Here is a 23,315-nt window from a genome sequence, read left to right as displayed (position 1 = left end):
CCCAGTCACTTTGAATAAGCAAGTATGCAATATGATTGTTGTAATAAATGCTGTGACCAGCACGCTGAGGGTATTTCAAAAGAAAATCTCTTGAAAAGGTGGCAAGCTGCACATTGCCTGACATTGAAAAGACATTTAATGCACGGAACTCTGAAATTCTGTCAACTTCTGAATAAAATTAAGAAAACTCGTGTATTACCAGCAGCCTTGTAATCACAGGACTCAGTAACTTTAATAATGTAGAATAATCTCCAGCTGATAACTGTAACTGACTGTCTACTGTTCTGTCTATCAATAAGGAAAGGAGAAAGGAAGATTTGAATAAGGTGAGAACATTAGCAATAATATATTAGCCGAAAGGTAGTTTGCCTTTGTTATGCCTTGCTTAAATTGCTTGAATAATGTACCTGGTGTTGTTTTATTTTCAGTCTCAGGCTCAGATGATGAAGAGAGTGCAGGAAAATATGAAATGAGAAAAAGCCAATCGACTCATCAAGCCCATTCTCCCTGCAGACCATGTATCATTCACTCCATCACCTACACTACCACACACATTTAGTCCCCTGAGGTAATGGTCTGCAAAGTTTCTCCCCCAAAGTAAATTGAGCAAATCTTGAGAATATATGTTTAGTTTTGCATCCTACATTAAATATTGTCTTCCTTGACTTGACATTTCCATTGTCCCAACACCTCAGAAGCCATTGCGTTGCACTCAGCATTCAATTGTCTCTACCTGTACTCATCCTTATAGCTCTTAATCCCATTCCCAGCAAGATACATACCAACCTAGAAAACTAGCAAAAGCTGATCAACAGCTTCAAAAAGCCAACACAGTGTCCCAAAAAGCTGACAACTCAAGGACAGCCCTGATATGTGTAAACAAGTATTACCTGAGCTTTGGAATTCAAGCAATAGCTGTACACAATGAGGCCAAATTTCCTCAGCCATTCTGTAACTCTGACAGGAGTCTGGGGGAACGGTTCAGAATTAGCCCGGACCTATCTGCCCCATCCCGCTCCTCAATAATCTGGTGTTTAATGCACTGGAACTTCCTGCTCTCGGCACCATTTCCGGCACTAATGACCAGCAATGCAGCCTCTGTATACGGTAGGTGAGAACTCTCATGAGAACAGAGCCTTTCTGTAGGAAATGGTCAAAAAGTCCCAAAATATAACACACAGCATTCTGTCACTTTATTCTTTCCCTCGACACATCAATTCAACTTGGCACTCCTCCTCTACCAACACGGCTATGCTGATTATCTTCTTTCACTCCCCAGTTCATGCTGGCGCTCTTTGGTCTGCCTCAGTTCATGCTGACACTTTTCCTCGCCCTCCCTCTTCTTCCCCCTTCCTCTCAGTTAATATGGGCACTCTCCTTCCTCCCCAACTCCGGAGCACCAGTTCCAACTTCATCTTTCTTCCTCCCACAGAGCACTGCGCTGAGATTCTCCTCTCTTCCAACCTAAAGTGCTGTCCCACTCTTTCCTTCTTCGCACCCAAAGCACAACTCCCAGCTTCTGCCTCATTCCTCTCCCAATAATTACCATCCATTTCCCCCTTCCCACTCCCTTTCACTGCCATCTATTCTCTCCTTCCCCTTTCACTGCCATCCATTCTTCCACCTCCTCTTTCATTACCATTCATTTCCCCCTGCCTGTTCCTCTGGTGACTCACTACTGCACCAGAACCAATCCTGTGTCCTCTCTGCACTACTCCCCATGTTAATGGCTAAAGTTGTGGCCTCTTTGCAGTAAAGCTCTGTTCTCATGAGAGTTATCACCTACAGTATACAGAGGCTGCATTGCTGGTCATTAGTGCCGGAAATGGTGCCGAGAGCAGGCAGTTGCAGTGCATTAATCACCAGATTATTGAGGAGTGGGATGGGGCAGATAGGTCCGGGCTACGCTGGTTTTTGCCAGCAAACGTCAATATGATGACTATGCCCCCAGACGTTGTCAGCTGGCATGTGTGCAGCTATTCATACTGCTCTTTTTTCAAAGTTGTTAATTAACACACATTAACTACTTTAGCTGGGATTCTGTTCCACAAGATAGGTCGTATGGGAAAAGGACAACGCCACAGAGGTTTAAGTTTAAATATATTGTTACTCAAGTACTTATGCACATCACGTGAGACTTATACTATACTTAACTATCATGAGGTTTTATGCAAAATAAGCATTGCAGCTTGCTCACTTTCAATTAGTAAATTATAAAATGAGAAGCTATTACCAGGAAGATATTACTGGCACAGGTGGCAGTTGCATTCTACAAAGAAAATCAATTAAATTCCGCAAACCCAACGAATCAGCCAGTGGGGTATGGAGGGAGGACCACAAACTACTGCTAACTTGGAAACTGCAACCATGGCAGTCCTCGATGGCAGAGCTGGGGCAAGAGTGGCACTGAAGCCTCAGGTATGAATGTAAACTAAGCATATTCATCTTGCTTTACCTTCATCAACATATCTTCCACACAGACTATTTTAATCCTCATTTATACCTGATCCCCACTATCATTATGTATTATATAGAATTCATACATAGTCCCCATTACCATTGCATACTATGCTTAATCCTCTTTCATATATATTCTGTATTTTTGTGAAATAAAAGTCCCCAAATCATTAATGCAGCTAATATAAAATTCCCACCCTATTATTTAAAGAATAATGATCAATGGTTGGTGGCCCATGTATTGCTTTATCCTTACCTATTGCTCAGTCATAGAATCAAAAAATCTTACAGCACAGAAGGAGGCCATTCAGCCCATCGTGCCTATGACAGCACTGTGAAAGAGCTATCCGATTAGTCCTACTCCCCTGCTCTTTCTCCATTGCCCTGAAATATCTATCTAACTCCCTTTTGAAAGTTACTATTAAATCTGCTTCCACTACCCTTTCAGGCAGTGCATTCCAGATTATAACAACTCACTGCGTAAACAAAATTGATCTCATCGCCCCTCTGGTTCTCCTCAGTCTTAGCATCCGATTAATGATGTCTTTCGGATGAGCCGTTAAACCGAGGCCCTGTCTGCCCTGCCAGGTGAATGTAAAGAGTTCGAAGAAGAGCTGGGAAGTTCTCCCCAGTGTCCTGGCCAATATTTATCCCTCAACCAAAATCATTGTAAAACAGATTATCTGGTCAGTATCTCATTGCTGTTTGTGAGAGCTTGCTGTACACAAATTGGCTGTCGTGTTTCCTACATTAAAATAGTGACTGCACTTCAAGAAGTACTTAATTGGCTGTAAAGCGCTTTGGGATGTCCTGAGGTCGTGAAAGACGCTCTATAAATGCAAGTCTTTATTTCTGCCCTTCTTTCTTTTCAGTTAGGTATATCTCATTATTTACCACATCAGGTGTCCTTGGAAGGCAAGGCTTTCACTTAAGATTTTTTCAGACGAAACTATATAGTGTTGCTCACTTTTAACTTGATGAAACCCCATTTGAAGAGTTATACATTAAGGAAGCAGCAGAATAATTTTGATATGGTAAAGAACAAATGATAACAGAACTCTTCATCTCAAACAATGGGGGTTTTAAGTTGAATGAATGAGCTAACAACCTCTTGCCTTGTGGGATCCAAAGAAGTTCATTGGCTCCTGGCTCCAGGAGCACAAGATGTCAAATGACACAAAGCCAGTGTGATGCGGACAGCCGTTTTTGTAGAAGATTGTGAAGCAGTTACTGTTATGAAGAGCTAATTTTAATTTACATATTATTATATTCTCAGTAATTCATTCTGAAATTAAAGCCTAGAAATTACTGTTGGTGGCATTAGTGGACAAATATTTAATGCATTTGTATGACATTCCTTTTTCCACTATTTCAACGGAAGTGTTAACCCATTCAAAATAAATGGGTTAAATGACTATATTAAAGTAGTAGACAATAAGGAACTGGACAGTTTTGTGGCTTTACCCCTGTCACGAATCAGCAGAAACTGGAATCTCACTCGGTGAGGTCACAGATTGGCAGGTGTGGCAGAAGGGAGTGCACTTCTCAGGCTGGGGCTCAGACACCTTGTTGGGCAGAGCGGAGGGAGCTTTACTCTACATCTGGCTGTACGCTATCTGACCTGGGAGTGATGGAAGCAAACACTGGGGTTTTAAAGGGAATAGTTTCACTCCAGATCACAAACATTCTTCACCTTGATTAGCATAAAAATGTAAAATTTATAGGAAGGAATACAGTGGACAAAGAGATATTCTACAAATGGGATAAATGTTTCTCCACAAAATCGCCAACAGTCTCGGCTCAAAGTACAGTAGTATATCAATTTGAAACAAGAAATAAGTACATTATTTTATTCACCAGCTTAGAGGGATATATTTTCTCAGATGAAGTAGTGTACATCTCAGAAAATATCTACATATATGTAAAATGTCTGCTCCAAAATTCTGGAAAATGCACCAAATAAGCTGTTAAAATTCAAAATCTTCTCGCTAGCAGGCTCTCAGACACTCAAGAAAATAAATCCCATACATGATGTCCAACCTCTCCACTTCTAAAATTGCCACAATGCCAGTGTGTTGGGGGAACTCACTCTCACTCCCTCTGAAGTTACAGGTGCTAATCTCTCTCTCCTTCTAACCCACAGCCCACCGCTCTGAGCCTGTTCCCTAGCTTGAAATCTCCTTCTAGATCTGCCAATCCTGCACCCCGTCCCACCAGGTCTAAATTTCAGCCTCATCTTTGAGCTTCTGCTCCAGCCTGTAACCTTGGCCTGCACCCATTACCCCGACACTGGCACCAGCTCTGCATCTCAATGGCTGGTTATTCCAGGCCTTGAAATGGGGCCCAGTTGTCATCAGCACCCTGGACCTGACCAGGGTCAACATTCGGTAAAACCAGATCCTATACCGAGCTCCCCACCAAGCCATAGTATGACCTCAGCCTCGGTTTTGTAAGCAATACTATGGGAAATGCACTAATATGTTCCAAAAAATAGTGTATCACAGGAATGACAGCAAGGGAGTAATTCCATCTTAGAGTTCTAAGATGCCTTGCCATCACCTCTGGATAATTATTCTATATGTGATGTTAGTTGAGATGCTGTAACCTATAAAAACAAGGTGGACATAACCCAACTCAGGGTTAGCTGTCCACACTTATTACCTTCAGTAGATAACACAGAGAATGTGAGAAGAACATTTAAAAACTAGCTACCTGCATCTCACAGACTCGTACTCTTGAATTATAATTACATATATAATAGCAGCAAAATCACCGACACAGTGTTGCAAGAAACCAACCTGGACCATTTAAATGCCGTATTGATTGATTTTTGTAATGTTGGCTTTGCCACACTTCAGAGGCTGCTATCTTATCTAATTTAATTCCTGGGTGTAATTAATTCCTGGACTAATGTCATAAAACAAACAAATGCAGATAGGAGTAAATAGGAAATGGTTTGGTGTTTGATAATGTTATCATTAATGGATTATGGCTCCGTCTGGGGTGATAATGAATGGGCTTTACTGTTCCAGTTAACTTCTATTCATTTTGCTATTTGGATACAATCCTAGTTGTGTGGTAAGTCCACACTATTTCTAAATTTGCTTTCCTTTAGGCTTTTTACTTCATGGTTTATTTAATTTTTGGACAAAATAAATATTTGGCTTCTGACATTTCCAGTGTCTTTGGATTCGGTTAATGTAAATGTGACTTGTTCAAGCCTTGTGTTAGATTATTCCCTTTGGGTGAATTCCATATTGGGACTTTTTGGCTTGCATGCCAGGGACTGAGGCTTAAGTAATATAAATCCAAATAGTGTGCTATTGCTGTTTGTTAAGTAACTAGGTTAGTATGATAATATTAGGATGATGGGTTATTGGAAATTGAATAAAAGGAAACCCTGTTTCTCCAAAAATTGCACCAGCTTGAAAACATTTCCAGTTATGTTTTCTGAACTGGAGGGTAATCATTTCAGAATAGTTTGAAGCTATTGTCAGCTGGGCATTTTTTCAGAAGGATTTCAGAGATAATCAGATCATTGTAGTTGCTTTCTCCATCTCTTTCAATCTTTGAATTTGTTATTCTCTTGCGCTAGATACAAATGAGCAATTTTAAAAGTTGAATGATCATTTGAAGCTGAAATTATTATCTGATTTGCATAAAATCAATGCTGAGATGAATTTGCACATTAACGATCCCATGTGATCTGCTGTTGTGCTAATATCAGTGCCAGAAACCCTGATATATTGCCCACGGGACATTTATTCTGTCATGAACAATTGTTGGCAGCCACATTCAGTCCTTCTTCCTGAGCCACTACAATTTTGACAAGAAATTGATGTTAAGTTAAACATCTCATGCATGCACAAGTAGCTCTCAGATAAATAAGGTCCATGGATCCACCAAATTTCCTGCCAATGGGGCAGAGCTAGAAGGAATGGTGACCCTGCACCTGTGTGAGAGGGAGAGTAAAAGGAGAAGACTCATGGCAACTTCTGGCTTCTGTAGATGCTATGGGTGGCCGTACTTCCTATGGGCCTGCAGAGAACTGGATCAATTGGTAACACAGATGGAGACTAGCCTCAGCATCACTCTCCTGAAACTGACCTTAATGAAAAAGCGCTTAGTAACTCCTGAATTCTGGGATGTTTCCAGACCAGTGATTCGGGCGGGTCTCAATGAGCAGAGAGCACAGACACACTGGCCGGGAAATTTGTTTGCACCAGCCTGCTGGAACGATCTTGGTGCAGGGAACGATCCCTATGCATATGCTCAGCGCAATGATGTCATCAGAGTGTTATAAATGGGTAGTTTGATGCTATTGATATCAGAGCCGGATTAGGAATTATTGTGGCCCTGGGCACCAAGAACATTCAGGATCTCTCCGCACTCCCGTACAACCCCCATCCCACCAATCCATTAACATACAAATGTGTCGTAAAAAGCATGGAGAAATAGGCCCGTGGAATATTTACGCATTCTAATAATAATTAAGAGAAACATATCCCAATATGCTGCTCTTAAATAAAACTAATCCAGTGGTTGGATGCAACTATCCTGGATTACGGTGAGTTTAGCTGAGGTTGCTTAAAGGGACCATGAGTAATGAGTCCCAGCTCTCAGGTTAGTGGAGTTTCACTGCTTCCTTGTCAGTTTGACATTGTGCAACAGTTTAAATCTGTCATTTTAAGGTTGTTTAGTCTCTGGAGTGTTGTGGCTACTAAAACTTAGATTCATTTATTCTCACAAAATATCAAAGTGCTGCACTTCCTTACATTAACGGGGGCTGTACTGGCAGTTGACCTCACCCTCCAGGATCTACAGTGGAGGGAGTGCAGGTAGCGAGAACAAGTGGAACATGTGGCCAGAGGAAGGAGGAGGGCCATCAGGGCTCTCAACAGGAGGCCTTACCTCCGTGGGTCTTCCGACAGCAATTCTCCTACCTCCAATTAAGAGAGGAGCAGTGTCTTAGAAGGCTCTGCTTCAGCAAGGAGGTGGTCACAGGACTTAAGGCGGATAAATCCCCCGGACCTGATGGCCTACATCCTAGGGTCTTGAGAGATGTGGCGGTAGGGATTGTGGATGCATTGGTGATTATTTTCCAGAACTCCCTGGACTCAGGAAAGGTCCCGGTAGATTGGAAAACTGCTAATGTAACACCCTTATTTAAGAAGGGAAGTCGACAAAAAGCTGGAAACTATAGACCAGTTAGCCTAACATCTGTGGTTGGCAAAATGTTGGAGTCCATTATTAAGGAAGCAGTAACAGAGCATTTGGATAAACATAATTTAATAGGACAGAGTCAGCATGGTTTTATGAAGGGGAAGTCATGTTTGACAAATTTGCTCGAATTCTTTGAGGATGTAACATACAGGGTGGATAAAGGGGAACCAGTGGATGTAGTGTATTTGGACTTCCAAAAGGCATTTGACAAGGTTCCACACAAAAGATTACTGATCAAGATAAGAAATCACGGGATTGGGGGTAATATACTGGCATGGGTGGAAGATTGGCTATCTAACAGAAAACAAAGAGTTGGGATAAATGGTTCATTCTCGGGCTGGCAATCAGTAACTAGTGGTGTTCCGCAGGGGTCAGTGCTGGGACCCCAACTCTTTACAATCTATATTAACGATTTGGAGGAAGGGACCGAGTGCAACATATCCAAGTTTGCCGACGATACAAAGATGGGAGGGAAAGCAATGAGTGAGGATGACATAAAAAACCTGCAAAAGGGCATAGACAGGCTAAGTGAGTGGGCAGAGATTTGGCAGATGCAATATAATGTTGGAAAGTGTGAGGTTATGCACTTTGGCAGAAAAAATCAAAGAGCAAGTTATTATCTAAATGGAGAGAAACTGCAAAGTGCTACAGTACAAAGGGATCTGGGGGTCCTGGTGCATGAAACACAAAAAGTTAGTATGCAGGTGCAGCAGGTGATCAGGAAGGCCAATGGAATCTTGGCTTTTATTGCGAGGGGGATGGAGTATAAAAACAGGGAAGTCTTGCTGCAGTTATACAGGGTATTGGTGAGGCCACACCTGGAATACTGCGTGCAGTTTTGGTTTCAATTTTTAAGAAAAGATATACTTGCTCTCGAGGCGGTTCAGAGAAGGTTCACTCGGTTGATTCTGGAGATGAGGGGGTTGACGTATGAGGAAAGGTTGAGTAGGTTGGGACTCTACTCATTGGAGTTCAGAAGAATGAGAGGCGATCTTATCGAAACATAAGATTGTGAGGGGGCTTGATTGGGTGGATGCAGGGAGGATGTTTCCACTGGTGGGTGAGACTAGAACTAGGGGCCATAATCTAAGAATAAGGGGCTACCCTTTCAAAACTGAGATGAGGAGAAACTTCTTCACTCAGAGGGTAGTAAATCTATGGAATTTGCTACCCCAGAGAGCTGTGGAAGCTGCAACATTAAATAAATTTAAAATGGAGATAGACAGTTTCCTAGCAGATAAGGGAATTAGGGGTTACGGGGAGAGGGCAGGGAAGTGGACGTGAGTCTAGATTCGGATCAGCCATGATCCTATTGAATGGCGGAGCAGGCCCGAGGGGCTGTATGGCCTACTCCTGCTCCTACTTCTTATGTTCTTATGTAACTCTGCCACTTCTTGCAACCAGACATCGAGCCTCAGATTAGGGTGACTATGGCTCTCTCAGTGGCAGTCAAGGTCACCATCGCCCTCAATTTCTTCACCAGCGGATCCTTCCAGTCTGCAACAGAAGTCATAGCTAACATCGCGCAGTTCACTGTCCATCACTGCATCTGGGAGGTCACAGAGGCTCTCTACAGTAGGAGAAGGGACTACATTTCCTTCCCCGTCACCAGAGAGAAGTAGGACGAGCATGCATGTGGCTTTAGCAAAATACTGCAGATGCTGGAAATCCGAAATAACAAGAGAAAATGCTGGAAAATCTCAGCAGGCCAGGCAACATCCGTGGAGAGAAAATAGAGTCGACGTTTCGGGTCTAACCCTTTTTCAAAACTGGAAAGGAAATGAAATAAATCGAAAGGCAGGGCTGGGTTTGCCAGGATAGCGGGAGTCCCCATGGTGCAGGGCACCATTGACTGCACTCACGTGGCTTTGCGGGCACCGTATAACAATCCTGAAATCTTCTGTAACCGCAAAGGCTACCACTCACTAAAAGAGAGTTGGTGTACGACCACGCCCAGCGATTTCTCAATGTCAATGCCCGCTATCCTGGCAGGAGCCATGATGCCTTCATCTTGCATCAGTCCGGTGTGCTAGCAATCTTCCAGCCATCTTGCCAAGCCCGAGAGTGGCTGCTCAGAGACAAGGGCGATCCGCTCTGCACCTGGCTCATGACTCCCCTCCGCAAGCCCACTATTCGTGCCCAGCACTCATATAATGAGAGCTATGCCCCCACCAGGAATATCATCGAGCAGACCATCGGGCTACTGAAGCAATGGTTCCGCTGCCTTGACCGCTCGGAAAGAACCCTCCAGTACTCGGCTGAGCAGGTGTCCCATTTTGTGGTGATCTGCTGCATGCTTCACAACTTGGCCATCATGAGGGCGCAGCCCTTGCCAGCAGGGATTGCGGGACCACCTCAGGAGGAGGATGAGGGAGAGGAGGAGGAGGAGGAGCAGGAAGAGGAAGAGGAAGATGAGCAAGAGGAAGAGGAAGAGGACAAGGAGGGAGAAAGGAGGCAGTCGACAAATCCCCCTTCCAGACGGGCTGTCCATGAACGCCTCATCAGACTCCGATTCCAATGAATGAAACCCCAGATTCCCGTTGCTCACCACATACCCATCATACCTTCTCTCTGTCACGGAATATCACAGCGTCCTCCTGGGCAAAAAGCTGAAATGAGAGACACCACAAAAGATTCCAAACAAAATTAATAAATTAATCAAAAATCAATTCACACATATTTACACTAACGATATGAACTAATCACTATTGTGTAATCCTTTAGCGCCGGTCATTCAGGTGCCCTTTCCTGTTCTAGTGCTCTTACGAAGTGCTCCCCCAGTGGCTGCTGCATGGCTGGTGGAAGGTGTTAGATCCGTGATTCTGAGAGTATGATGTTTTTCAATAACCACACGGATGCTGTAACTTAACAATCAACAGGTATTTACTGGAGTAGGGTAGTCTCAAGACTGGGGTACAGAGGCATGCTCAAGGCTTATATACAGGTGTGGTCACTGCCGGTACTACAGTATACAGGAGCTGTAAAAGTAGTTCTCTCTTAAAGGTACATACACTACAGAAGGCTGCTGAGTTTCCATGGAGGAGACTTCAGATGGCCTTGCAGGATGACCTTGTACAGCTCTGGCCCTAGAAGGCTGGCTACAGACTGCACCACCTCAGCATGGGTGGTAGCAATCTGGGCTGGCTGGCTGACAGGCAGCAGCAAGGGCAATGGCGGACTGGCAGTGGTGGGAACAGGAATGCTGTCATCTTGAGAGAAGACAGCAGGGTCCTGCTCCACTACCACTCCCCTGGGGCGGTGTCTCAGCATTCCTAGCAATCTGTTGGAGCACAGATTGCTGGGCTGCTGTGACACCCTGCAAGCCCCGGTCGACAGTGGTAAACTCAGCCACGATGGCAGCAGTTTGAGCTTGGGTGGTATCAAGCTGAGATTGCACGAGAGCACTCTGAGCTTGGATGGCACAAAACTGAGACTGCATGACAGCGGTCTGAGCTTGGCCGGCATCAAGCTGAGACTTCATGGGCTGGAATTTCCTCACCTCGGCGGGTCCGGGGCGGACGATATAGGTGGCAGGTCGCAGCCCTGCTGCTGGATCCATCCCGCTCTGGAAAATGAATTTACGTTGATGAGGCCAATTAGAGGAAGCGGGTCTGGTGACATCATTTCATGACACATCATCAGCCGGTTTCCTTAAAGGGACCATGGCTAACTTTCTTTTGACATTTGTGCTGCAAACACTGACAAGCACTGAACAGAGGTGCAGGGTTGCATCCAAGTTCTCCCATAGGCATATGGAGGGAGTTAGAGGAAGCAGGGAGGTCCTCTTCCCTTCCCATGGGCGGAAGAGACCTCCCCAGGAGACCAAAACAACCTGGTTGCACATTACACAGGGGGTCACAAGCAGGGATGTCATCAGGAGGACCTGGGTGCAGTGGTGCAAACCTTTCAATGATCTCATTATATCACGAAACATTAATACAAAGCCACACTCACCTTCATCCTGCTGTGCCACACATCACATCCCCATCAATCTGCCTTCCCTACCCTACTCCTGCACATCCTTACTCACACCCACTTACCTTGCACCTCCACCCATCCCTCTCTATCTATATTATCACATCCCCATCTCACTAGCCACCCCTCAAACTCACCCTCATCCTAGTCCAATCACATAAACTAACAGCACACAAGGGTAGGCACTTGGGTATTTTATGCAATGTTCATGTAAAGTTTCTGTTAATGTGTTGTCAAACATTGAAACTTTTATTTTCAACACTTTCCATTCTTGGACAGATTTGTGTGCACTTTGGAAGTGGCTTAGTGAGTTGCAGTGAATGTTGAGACATAACGATACCCTCGCAATGGTGATGAGTGTGAAAGGAATGGCTTGGACAGTGTAGGGATGCTTTATGGTGCTGGTGTGCCAACCTGGCGCATCATATGGCAGCCAGGGTGTACAGCATCAAGTGAAGTAAATCTGGCTATGATATGGCCATCCCTGGCCTCCCAGCAGCAATGTGCTCAGGTGCTGATGCCCTCTGTCTAGTGCAGCATCAGGTGATTTCGGAGAAGGTTGGCGTTGTTGTTGGTGCTGCTGGTGTGCCTGGTGAAACTGGTGTTGGGGCTGGTCGTGGTGAGATTCTGAGGACCAAGGTGAGAGAATATAAAGGGCACCCATGTTGATGGAATAGATGGCAGGAGAAGTAGAGATGACAGAAGCATTCTGTCAATGGTGAGAGAGTTCTTCCAATGAGGTGAGACTGGATGGAGTGTGGAAAGTGGAAAGCCTGTAGAATCTGTGTTGGAAATGGACTGAGAAACAGCTTGTGGCTGAGGAAAGTGATGATCTGTCAGGTGGGAGCTTTTACTGTACATTTGAAGCTGTCAAGTAATCAGCTGGAGCAATGGCCATGGAACTCATGCCTCAGGTTGACAGACATGGTCCCTGAACAGTGTGGTTCCCATGGCCATGAAGTTCAAGTCAAAAGGTAAGTTAAAAAAGCCTGTTAATCATCTGTCAACTAGATGGTAATGAGTTTAATTGGGTCACCTGCCACTGCCTGTCGGGTCTGCTCAGTGCTGACAGACCCAACATTGGGAACGGTGCATTGTGGTGGGTTGACAGCGGGTTCCCGACCCACTGTCAAAAAACTCATTTTCCTACCCGAGCCACCACCGATCCCGCCCGCTGACACCCCGTAAAATCTCGGCCCATGAGAGTGGTGTGCGCTTCCGCTGCAACACTAAGACATTGGGTCACTTCCGCCTGTGCTCCAGTGGCAGCCGTGACATCACTCATCACACACACCATAATGTCTGGGTCGACATGGTCTCTTCGGGAGTCTTCCATCATTTCCAGCCTGGAAATCCTGCACTCCAAGCTCTGCGCAGAGCCCCATGCCATGTTGGAGCCGGACTCCTCCATGCTACTTGACATTGCCAAGAGGCTCTCTGGCAGGCTTGCCATTGCACCAGCAATTCGATGTGCATGCCCATCACCCTTCTTCTGAAGGGCGCCCCATCAAGGTCCTCATCTGAGTCCTGTGCAGCAGAACTCGCGCGCGAACTCAACCTCTGGGGAGCTGGCCCCCGAGCTACCCTTTCCCCCGGCCTTGCTGCAGCCCACTCGTGCCCAGTGCCTCACCCTGTGCAGATCCTGCTTATACACTAGTCTTAAAAGTATGTGCAGTGCCAGTTTCTGAGCTGGCGTCTGTGAGTGACAGGTGCAGTGACGCTGTGGCTTCTTCTTCTTCTTCTCCCCCCTCGCTCTTGTGCATCGCCTTGAGGACAGTCTGGTCTGGTGCTTGTTGTTGATTATCTGAAAGCAGAAAGACACAAGCGTCGGGTTATGGTGAGGGGACGGGGGGCAGGGGATGCAAGGTATGCATACAGCATCAGCAGCTTGAAAGTGAGAAGAGATTGTGCGATGAGGGGGAAGTGGGATGTGAGAAGAAGGATTAGGAATGACCATACCGTTGTTGTCCCCAAGGGGTTCAACCTCGCCAGTTGCCATGCCCTCTATGATCTGCTGCCTAATGATGTCCAGCACTCTCTCCTCCAGCTGGCTGAGGTCATAGCTGTCAGCCTGTCCCCCGCTTGTCTTCTGCTGCTCCCTCTGGTTATGCGCGACCTTGGCCTGCAAGAGAAAGAGAAGTGTGTGAGTGAGTGTGGTGCAATGTGTTTGGATGATGTGCCTGCTATGGTTGAATAGCTGTCAGCGTGTGCAAAGTGTAAGATGTGGGTGTGAATTTTTCAGCAGTGGTAAGGTTGTGAGGGTGAAGTGAAGCTGTGATTGTGAGGTATGAGTGGTGATAGGTAGAGATTGTTGGCAGGTGAGTGCTGGGGGTGTGGTGCATTGAGCAGTGTGTGAGGCTTGTGGTGCAGATGGTGGGATATGGTATTTGCTGAAGCCTTCACTCACCTTGATCTGCCGTGTGAGGTCATTAAACTTCTTTCAGCACTGGATGGCTGACCTTGGCACCACAGTGCTGGCTATGACATGGGCGGTTATCTCCTGCCAGAGCCTTCGCTAGGTGTGTGGCAAGGACTTCCTGCCAATATGTGGGAAGAGGACAGCCCATGTCCTCTCCATGGTCATGACCAGTGCCTCAAAGGACATGTCGGAAAATCTGTGGGCTCTTTCCCTTTTATGGTGCTGCAGCTACAGTTCTGAGTGGCTTGACAATGAGGTGCTGCAGCATCAATGCACCTCCCCTTTAAGTACTGAATAAAGCCTGCGCCACACATGACTCTGAATTAGACTGGCCCCGATATTGGTCCACCTGTTGAGCGTTAAGCCAATGAGCAGCAGTTTTAGCACTGAAATCAAGACTATAATCATGTTAATGAGGACTGAGCATGAATTTTGCGTGCTACATAGACTATTTTGAGGTGGCGCAGCTTAACATCATTGGGCCTTAACACTGCCTGTTTCGTGGCCATATCCAATTTCTAGGCCCTAATGTTTTATTGTTCTCCCCAGACTTTGTAGTATGCTTCACAAAAGCACCTCATACAGCTCCTCCTACAGCACCTCATACAGCACCTCATTGTCAAGTCCAATCCTCCTTAGACACAGGGGTGGTGCCAGAGGACTGGAGCATTGCAAATGTTACACCATTGTTCAAAAAAGGGTGTAAGGATATACCCAGCAACTACAGGCCAATCAGTTTAACCTTGGTAGTGGGGAAGCTTTTAGAAATGATAATCAGGGACAAAGTTAACAGTCACTTAGACAAGTGTGGATTAATTAAGGAAAGCCAGTACGGATTTGTTGAAGCAAGATTGAAGCCCATGGAATAAAAAGGACAGTGGCAGCATGGATACGAAATTGTCTAAGTGACGGGAAACGGAGAGTAGTGGTGAATGGTTGTTTTTTGGACGGGAGGAAGGTCTACAGTGGCGTTCCACAGGGGTCGGTACTAGGACCACTGCTTTTCTTGATATATATTAATGACTTAGACTTGGGTGTACAGGCACAATTTCAAAATTTGTAGATGACACAAAACTTGGAAGAATAGTGAACAGTGAGGAGGATAGTGATAGACTTCAAGAAGACATAAACAGGCTGGTGAAATGGGCGGACACATGGCAAATTACATTTAATGCAGAAAAGTGCGAAGTGATACATTTTGGTAGGAAGAACGAGGAGAGGACATATAAATTAAAGGGTACAATTCTAAAGGGAGTGCATGAACAGAGAGACCTGGGGATATATGTGCACAATCGTTGAAGATGGTAGGGTAGGTTGAGAAAGCAGTTCAAAAAGCATACGATATCTGGGCTTCATAAATATAGGCACAGAGTACAAAAGCAAGGAAGTTATGATGAACCTTTATAAAACACTGGTTCGGCCTCAACTGGAGTATTGTGTCCAATTCTGGGCACCACACTTTAAGGATGTGAAGGCCTTGGAGAGGGTGCAGAAAAGATTCACGAGAATGGTTCCAGGGATGTAGGATTTCAGTTACGTGGATAGACTGGAGAAGCTGGGTTGTTCCCTTTGGAGCAGAGAAGGTTGAGAGGAGATTTGATAGAGGTGTTTAAAATCATGAGGGGTTTAGACAGAGTAGATAGAGATAAACTATTCCCATTGGTGGAAGGGTCGAGAACCAGAGGACACAGATTTAAGGTGATTGGCAAAAGAGCCAAAGGCAACATGAAGAATAGCTTTTTTACGCAACAAATGGTTAGGATCTGGAATGCATTGCCTGAGAGGGTGGAGGAGGCAGATTCAATCATGGCTTTCAAAAGGGAATTGGATAAGTACCTGAAGGAAAAAAGTTTGCAGGGCTACAGGGAAAAGGCAAAAGAGTGTGTTGGGTGAAAATAAATTCACATCTAATCTGTGGTAAAGTAAAAGGTGCAGTTTATTGAAAACAGAGCTCTGGGAGAAGCATCTCAGACCCCGCGGTCTGTGCGAGCACCTTCTCCCTGATCAACAAAATTCACAAGCTTATATACAGTACAAGACAGCACACCGATAGCCGTTATTACATTACTTATTCCTTGGCCAATCCGGCCCAATTATATTCCTTCAAAAACAACCTAATTATAACTTTACATCGTTAGCTAAGCCCCTTCTTTCAGTTCTGTCTTTTATCTAAGTTTGTCCAGTTATCTGGATCGCAGGGTCCATTCTTGCTTCATCGTGGCTTCGGCTGGTCTGAGTCAGTGATTCGTGATTGGACATGGCTCAAAGGTTAATCAAATATACCTTACATACATCCGCGTGACAGTTGTTACTTCGTAACCCGATTGTTCTGCAAATGTTAACCTTGTTATTGCAGCTTCTCATATCTCCACATGCTTAATCACTTTTGTAGTTCAGTTTCTGACCATCTGTTCCATTTGTGGTTTCAACTAGTTTCAACCGAAACTAGGTTGTCATGCTGTGTCGTTTGACTGCAACATTCAACTGGCTCAAATCCCAACCCTTCAATTGGGACTAGCTGACGTGCTCTTGCAGAGAGCCGGTACGGACTTGATGGGCCGAATGGCCTCCTTCAGTGCTGTAACCATTCTATGATTCTATGAAAAGGTATTTGAGGTGTTTGTAAATTGAATCCCACCCTATCCAGTTAAATAAAAGAGGTGCAAAACAGGAATATAAAAAAACTTGCATGGGGTTTCGAAGCTACCACAAAAGTTTTTACAAATATATTACGAAATAGAGAGTGGTAAAGGGGAATGTGTGCCCATTAAATGCAGATGAGAATATAATGGGCAATAAGGAAATGGCCAACTTGTTAAATGAATAGAACACAAAGCAAAATACTGCAGATGCTGGAAATCTGAAATAAAATAAAAAATGCTGGAAACACTCAGCAGATCAGGCAGCATTTGTGGAGAAAGGAAAATGATTAGTGTTTTTCTTCTCTCCACAGATGTTGCTTGACTTGCTGAGTGTTTCCAGCATTTTCTGTTTTTTCTTCAATCAGTACTTTGTATCCATTTTCACAGTGGAGAAAGAGGACAAAATACCAACGGTACAAGGGAACCTAAGAATAAGTCAAGGGGGGACTTACTGGATTTAACATAAGTGAAAATATGGTAATGGAGAAACCAATGGGCTTAAGATAGACAAATCTCCAGAAGCTGATGGTTTCCACCCTAGGGTATTAAAATAAATCAGACAGGAAATTGCAGATGTGTTAGTCATAATTTTCCAAAGCTCTCTAGATTCAGGAATTGTGCTTATGGATTGGAAAATTGCAAATGTCACAGCATTAGTTAAGAAGGGAGGGAGGGAGAAACCAAGTAATTACAGGCCTGTCAGTTTAACATTAATTGTGGGAATAGTTACTGGAATCTATCATGAGGGACAAAGTGACTGAGCACTTGGACAAGTATAAACTGATTGAAGAGAGTCAGCATGGATTTGTCAAGGGTAGGTCATGTCTGATTAATTTTATTTGCTTTTTTTGAAGAGGTCACTAGCTTGGTGGATAGGGGAGTGTCTATGGATTTTATTTATATGGACTTCCAGAAGACATTTGATAAGGTTCTGCACAAGAGATTATTAGCAAAAGTGAAAGCGAATGGAATTGGAGGTAACCTTGTGACATGGGTCAGTAATTGGTTGGGAGGTAGGAAGCAGAGACTGGGAATAAGGGAATGTTTTCTGATTGGTACAATGTGACAAGTGGTGTTTCCCATGGACTGCAATGGAACTGAATATCAGGTGCTACGTATGATGGGCGGCCAATCTGATACCGCCAGCTTTGTGCCACCGTCTGAGATGAATTTCTAGGCCAGAGAGTTGTATAGGACACTTTCAGATAAGTTTTCAGATGACACTAAGTTAGGAGGAGAAGTAAGGTGTGTGGATGGGAGGAGGAAGTTACAAAGGGGCGTAGACAGACTAAGTGGGCAAAACAATGGCAGGCAGAGTTCAACGTGGGTAAGTGTGAGGTCATCCACCTTGAATCTGTGAATCACAAATGGGAATATTTTCTTAATGGTGAGAGTCGAGGAGCTATGGAGGAGCAAGGGGAATTGGCTGTCCGTGTACACAAGTCACTAAAAGCTCGCGCACAGGTACAAAAAGTAATCAAAAAGGTTATTGGAATGTTGGCTTTTATTGCGAGGGGATTGGAACATAAAAATGAGGAAGTGATGCTTCAGTTGTACAGAGCCTTGGGCAGACCCCATCTGGAGCATTGCGTTCAGTTCTGGGCATCACACTTCAGGAAGGACATATTAGCCATGGAAGGGGTACAGCACGGATTCACCTGAATGATTCAGGGGCTGAAAGTGTTCAATTATGAGGATAGGTTGCATAAACCTAGTTAGTATTCTTTTGAGTTTGAGAGCGAGGTGATCCAATCAAGGTGTTTAAAATGATAGAGAGGTTTGCTGGGGAAGATAGAAAGAAACAATTTCCTTTGGTGGGGGAATCTAGAAAAAGAGGCCATAATCATAAAATTAGAGTTAGGCCATTCAGGACTGAAATCAGGAAGCACCTTTTCACACAAAGGGTAGTGGAAATCTGGAATTCTCTCCCCCAGAAGGTTGTGGTTGCTGGATTAATTGGAATTTTCAAGACTGAGATCAATAGATATTTGTTAGGTAAGGGTATCAAAAGGGAGAAAAGGTGGGTTAATGAAGTTGAGGTACAGATCAGCCATGTAATAGAATGGAAGAAGAGGCTAGAGGGGCTGAATGGCCTACTCCTGTTTCTATGCATGATCATGTCTGAAGCCGCGTAGTTGTAATATTTATGGGGGAATAAATAGGGGTAGTCTTTGTGCCATGTGACCCAGAAAACTGGACAATCTGGCCAAAGAAACATGCAACCTTATAGGAAGGTAAAAAAAAAATTGCTCCATAAGTTAGTCATGGAAGGTGCAGGCCATGTTTTCACTACCTTCTGGCTTTGAAAACAATTTGTATAATTGAATGTTTTAGAGCTGGAAGGTATGAGGGCATCAGTATTAGTGAGTAATTAACCTGCATAGAAGGCCTAATATGGGTACAGCTCAAAGCATGAGCACATTTATGTTGTGGTTCAACTTTTAATTAAAGTGGTCTTTTATAGTCCTGCAGCATGCTGAATCTTTGATCCACTATGACATAATCAATTTTGTTTGTACGTGATTTTAGCACCAGGGACCTAAGTTATACCATTAGGAAAAGAGTGTAACGCTCCCAAGAATGCAGACCAGGGATGTAAACATAGCAAATTATGATACAGTTGAGCTCACAGGATGGAGTCAACGTGGCAATGTGATGATTTCATGTGCTCGCTGTTGCAAAGCATTAGCTGCAGTAAGTCAGCAATGAAGGGCCTGACCCAAAAACTGTTAACCGGTCTTTTCTCTTTCAGATGCTAACGGAACGGCCATGTATTCCTTGCATTTTATGTTTCTATTGCAGATCTCCAGCGTTTGCCATTTTCATTTCACAGTATGAGGACAAAAGAAATCTGAATAAGATGAGGCACGTCGCTTCAGAACCTCCCTTATGTTCTCAGCATTAAAGTAAGACCACTTTGTACGTGTCTAAATCGCAGGGCACTCCAATTACTAGTACGAAGCACAAGTGGGAGACAGGTCAGCTATTAAGCAGATTATTACAAGCAGTCTGAACTCTAATGTGCCAGCTTTTGAGACAGTACTTAACAGCAAACAAATGCAACCTGGTTTAAACTACTTCCCCAGCAGCCTCTTGTGGATTGCTTTGATCTGGCTTTATTGGGGTCAGATACAAGGGGAACTTGATTAACAGCGAATGGTGGAAATCAAATGTAAGGGCTGCCTCTACTTGTGAGCTTCAACATCCCTGGTGACACGGGGCACTTTTTGAAATATGTGCTTTAGTAGTTATGGCATTTAAATATTGTTACTGTTGAGAGAGATTCCGAATGATTCTGGGATTTGAACCTCAGACTGTTTCTGCTGAAACGTGGCTCCCCTGCGGGCTCTGGTTAGTGCACCATTTTGTGAGATTTATTAGCTAGAGCATCATGAGAACTCCCCCCACTTTTTAAAATAGTGCCATGGGATCTTTAACATTCGCCTGGAACATCGGAACACAAGGCCTCGGTTTTAAAGTCTTCCTTGAAAGACCAGCAGCTTCACCCTAGACTGTACACTTGCAATTCCTGGAGTGGAGCTTGAACCCACAATCTTCAGACTTGGAAGTGAAAGTACCATCCACTGAGCTAAACTGACACTTGAAAATGCCAAATGGCAACCCGTGATTGTCAGCATTGTTAGTCACTGAAAGAAAAGCCAGGGTCAAGAGAATATCAATTGATGATCATGATTTCTTGGTTAAATTTGCTAATCAGATACTTTATGGGCTGTATGAGGAATAAGAAAATATTCATCGGGAACGGTAGCATAGTGGTTATATTACTAGGCTAGTAATCCAGAGGTCTGAATAAATGATCGTAGAGATGTGAGTTCAAATCCCACGATGGCAGCTGGGGAATTAAATAAATCTGGAATAAAAAGCTAGTATCAGTAATGGTGACCATGAAAGGTAAATTGTAAAAACCTATCTGGTTCACTAATGTCCTTTAGGGAAGGAAATCTGCTGGTCTGGCCTGTATGTGACTCCAGACCCACAGCAATGTGGTTGACTCTTAACTGCCCTAGCAAGCCACTCAGTTGTACCAAACTGCTACCATAAAGTTAGCACTGTGGGAGTACCTTCACCACACAGACTGCAGTGGTTCAAGAAAGTGGCTCACCACCACCTTCTCAAGGGCAATTAGGGATGGGCAAAAAATGCTGACCTTGTGAGTGATGCCCACATCCTGTGAACAAATAAAAGAAAATACTGTAATGGTCTTGCAGACTAAGCCACCAACCTGACCTTTTTCTACCAGCACATCTCAGATTCCGACCATTTGACCTACAAGCAGGTCAGTCAACCAGCAATATGCAAAGTTCTTTCACAAAATTACTGTTGAATTCATTGGAAATGGAAATCGGGAGAGATGTATAACAGGCGGTTGATCTGATATCCCCTGTTTTACACTGTCGCCCAAAGTCAAAATTAGCCCCAGTGACTCTTCTTTCCTCACCATACACCAGTTTTTTTTAAAAACATGGTTTCATCAACTAAAAATAGCTTCTCTCCACCCATCCGATCAGTTTTACGTCTACAGTCTAAGAAAAGGTTTCCATTCTATTAAAGTACATATATTGTATGATTCCCGGAACCTCATTAAGCATAAGTTTTCAACTTGAAATTATGTAAGCATTTAGTATGCTTGTTCAGTCACCTATGATGCCAAATGTTTTCATTTAGGAATGTCCAATGAGTGAATGTGGATACAAAGCACCTTTACAGTGAATTATACTGTTACTCATGTGGTTGGCATTCTTGTAAATCTTGAATATTTAAGGGCCAACAGATGAGCAGCATCCTTTTCACACCTTTCTCGGCAAATTCTGTACCTGGAAGGGCAACATTAGGAACAGGAGTAGGACATTCAGCCTCTCGAGCCTGTTCTGCCATTCAATTAGATGATGGTCGATCTGTGCCTCAACTCCATTCACCCGCCTTTGCTGCATATCCCTTGACACCCTTACCCAACAAAAAAAAACACCATTCTTGTGTTCTCAGCTTCAAGGGAGCAGGGAGCAGTGATCAAAGGGAGAGTACATTGGATGATTAGTGCCAAACTGTTGTAACCCTCTCTCTAACCTGCACTCTTTGTGAGCATGGCTCCGTGCTGGGACTGTGGTGTTAGTGAATTTACTCCCTGGCTTATTTCAGTCTTAAAGTGCAGGAGCATTTTACTGAACCATAGTGCCCAAAGGACAGGCTCCATGTTTGATCCCTGGTCCATGCTGAAATAGGTGATCACAGGAATGGCAAAAGTGCAGCAACTGGCATCAGCATCTCAAGGCTGGGGAAGGGGAAGGATGGCTAGCCGGGGGTCTTGCTTCAAGTCACTGTCCTGTGACCTCTACTAGAGTGTGGGTGTCAGTGAAGACAAGATATTGCTTGCCTGTGATGCCCTCACAGTTGAATACCTTGCCAACATTTGTTATCTAGTTTACACTAGGAGAATGGCCACTTGCATGAGCTATCAGCTGACACCCACAGAACTCCAGTACCTCTACTGACTCCAGAAGAGGATCTGAGAAAACTGGGACAAGTACTGATTTATGGTGCCTTTTTTTGCCTTTGCTCTTTTAGTTACTGTGAATGATAGACACGTGATCTCTTTATTAGTTAATTTGCTCTTTATTGCCTGCCGTGTCTGAGATGAAGGTGCCATTGTACGCCTAATCTGCTGCTGACTTTTTTCAGTCTGAGCATCTGGCCATATTTTGCAATGTGACAAATGAGCAGAAGCTTATTCAAGAGTAGTTGCTAAAACTTTAGTTGCCGCAGGACTCGTCAGGTTCCACATGTACGTTGACAATACCCAGTTCTATCTCACCACCACCTCTCTCGACCCCTTCACTGTCTCTAATATGTCAGACTGTTTGTCCGACATCCAGTACTGGATGAGCAGAAATTTCCTCCAACTAAATATTGGGAAGGCCAAAGCCATTCTTTGGTCCCTGCCACAAATCCATTTCCTAGTGACCGACTCTTCCTGGCAACTGTCTGAGGCCGAACCAGACCGTTCACAAACCTCGGTGTCATATTTGACCCTAAGGTGAGCTTCTGACCACATATCACTAAGACAGCCTGACGTAATAAAGCTCACTACGCACTTGGTTTGAGCATAAAGCAAGTCTTTGATCAACTTGTTTCAGAACATGGAGGTCTAGTTATACTTCACTAGTTCCTTGTCTTACAAAATGTCCCTGGGAAGCTGGGCCGACGCCCGAGTATTTATGCTCCTTGGACGGGGCCACCAGCTGGCCGTCCAGCGTTATTTCACGAGTAGTTTCTTGATGAATGATGAGATTTATAACACAGCCTACTTCCACCTCTGTAACATCGCCCATCTCCGCCCCTGCATCTTGGAATGGAGTTACCTGAACATAAACTGGCAGTAATGACTGAAAGCCCTTGAGGGCAGATATGCAAGTTGTTGTCATTATTCCCTGCTCCTAATTTATTCTGTTTTTAGAAAGAGATCACACTCCCCGTGTGTTTAATTCTTTCCTTTGGAAAAAGAAACTTTCCACGTGAACTTGGCTGACATTACATCCTCAGTGGAACAGAATTCCTGATTTGTTTGATGTTGTGACATTGGG

Source organism: Somniosus microcephalus, chromosome 4 (assembly GCF_052327205.1).
Source record: "Somniosus microcephalus isolate GS21.2 chromosome 4, FLI_Smic_1.0, whole genome shotgun sequence".
Taxonomy (NCBI): domain Eukaryota; kingdom Metazoa; phylum Chordata; class Chondrichthyes; order Squaliformes; family Somniosidae; genus Somniosus; species Somniosus microcephalus.
This window is presented reverse-complemented; position numbering follows the sequence as displayed.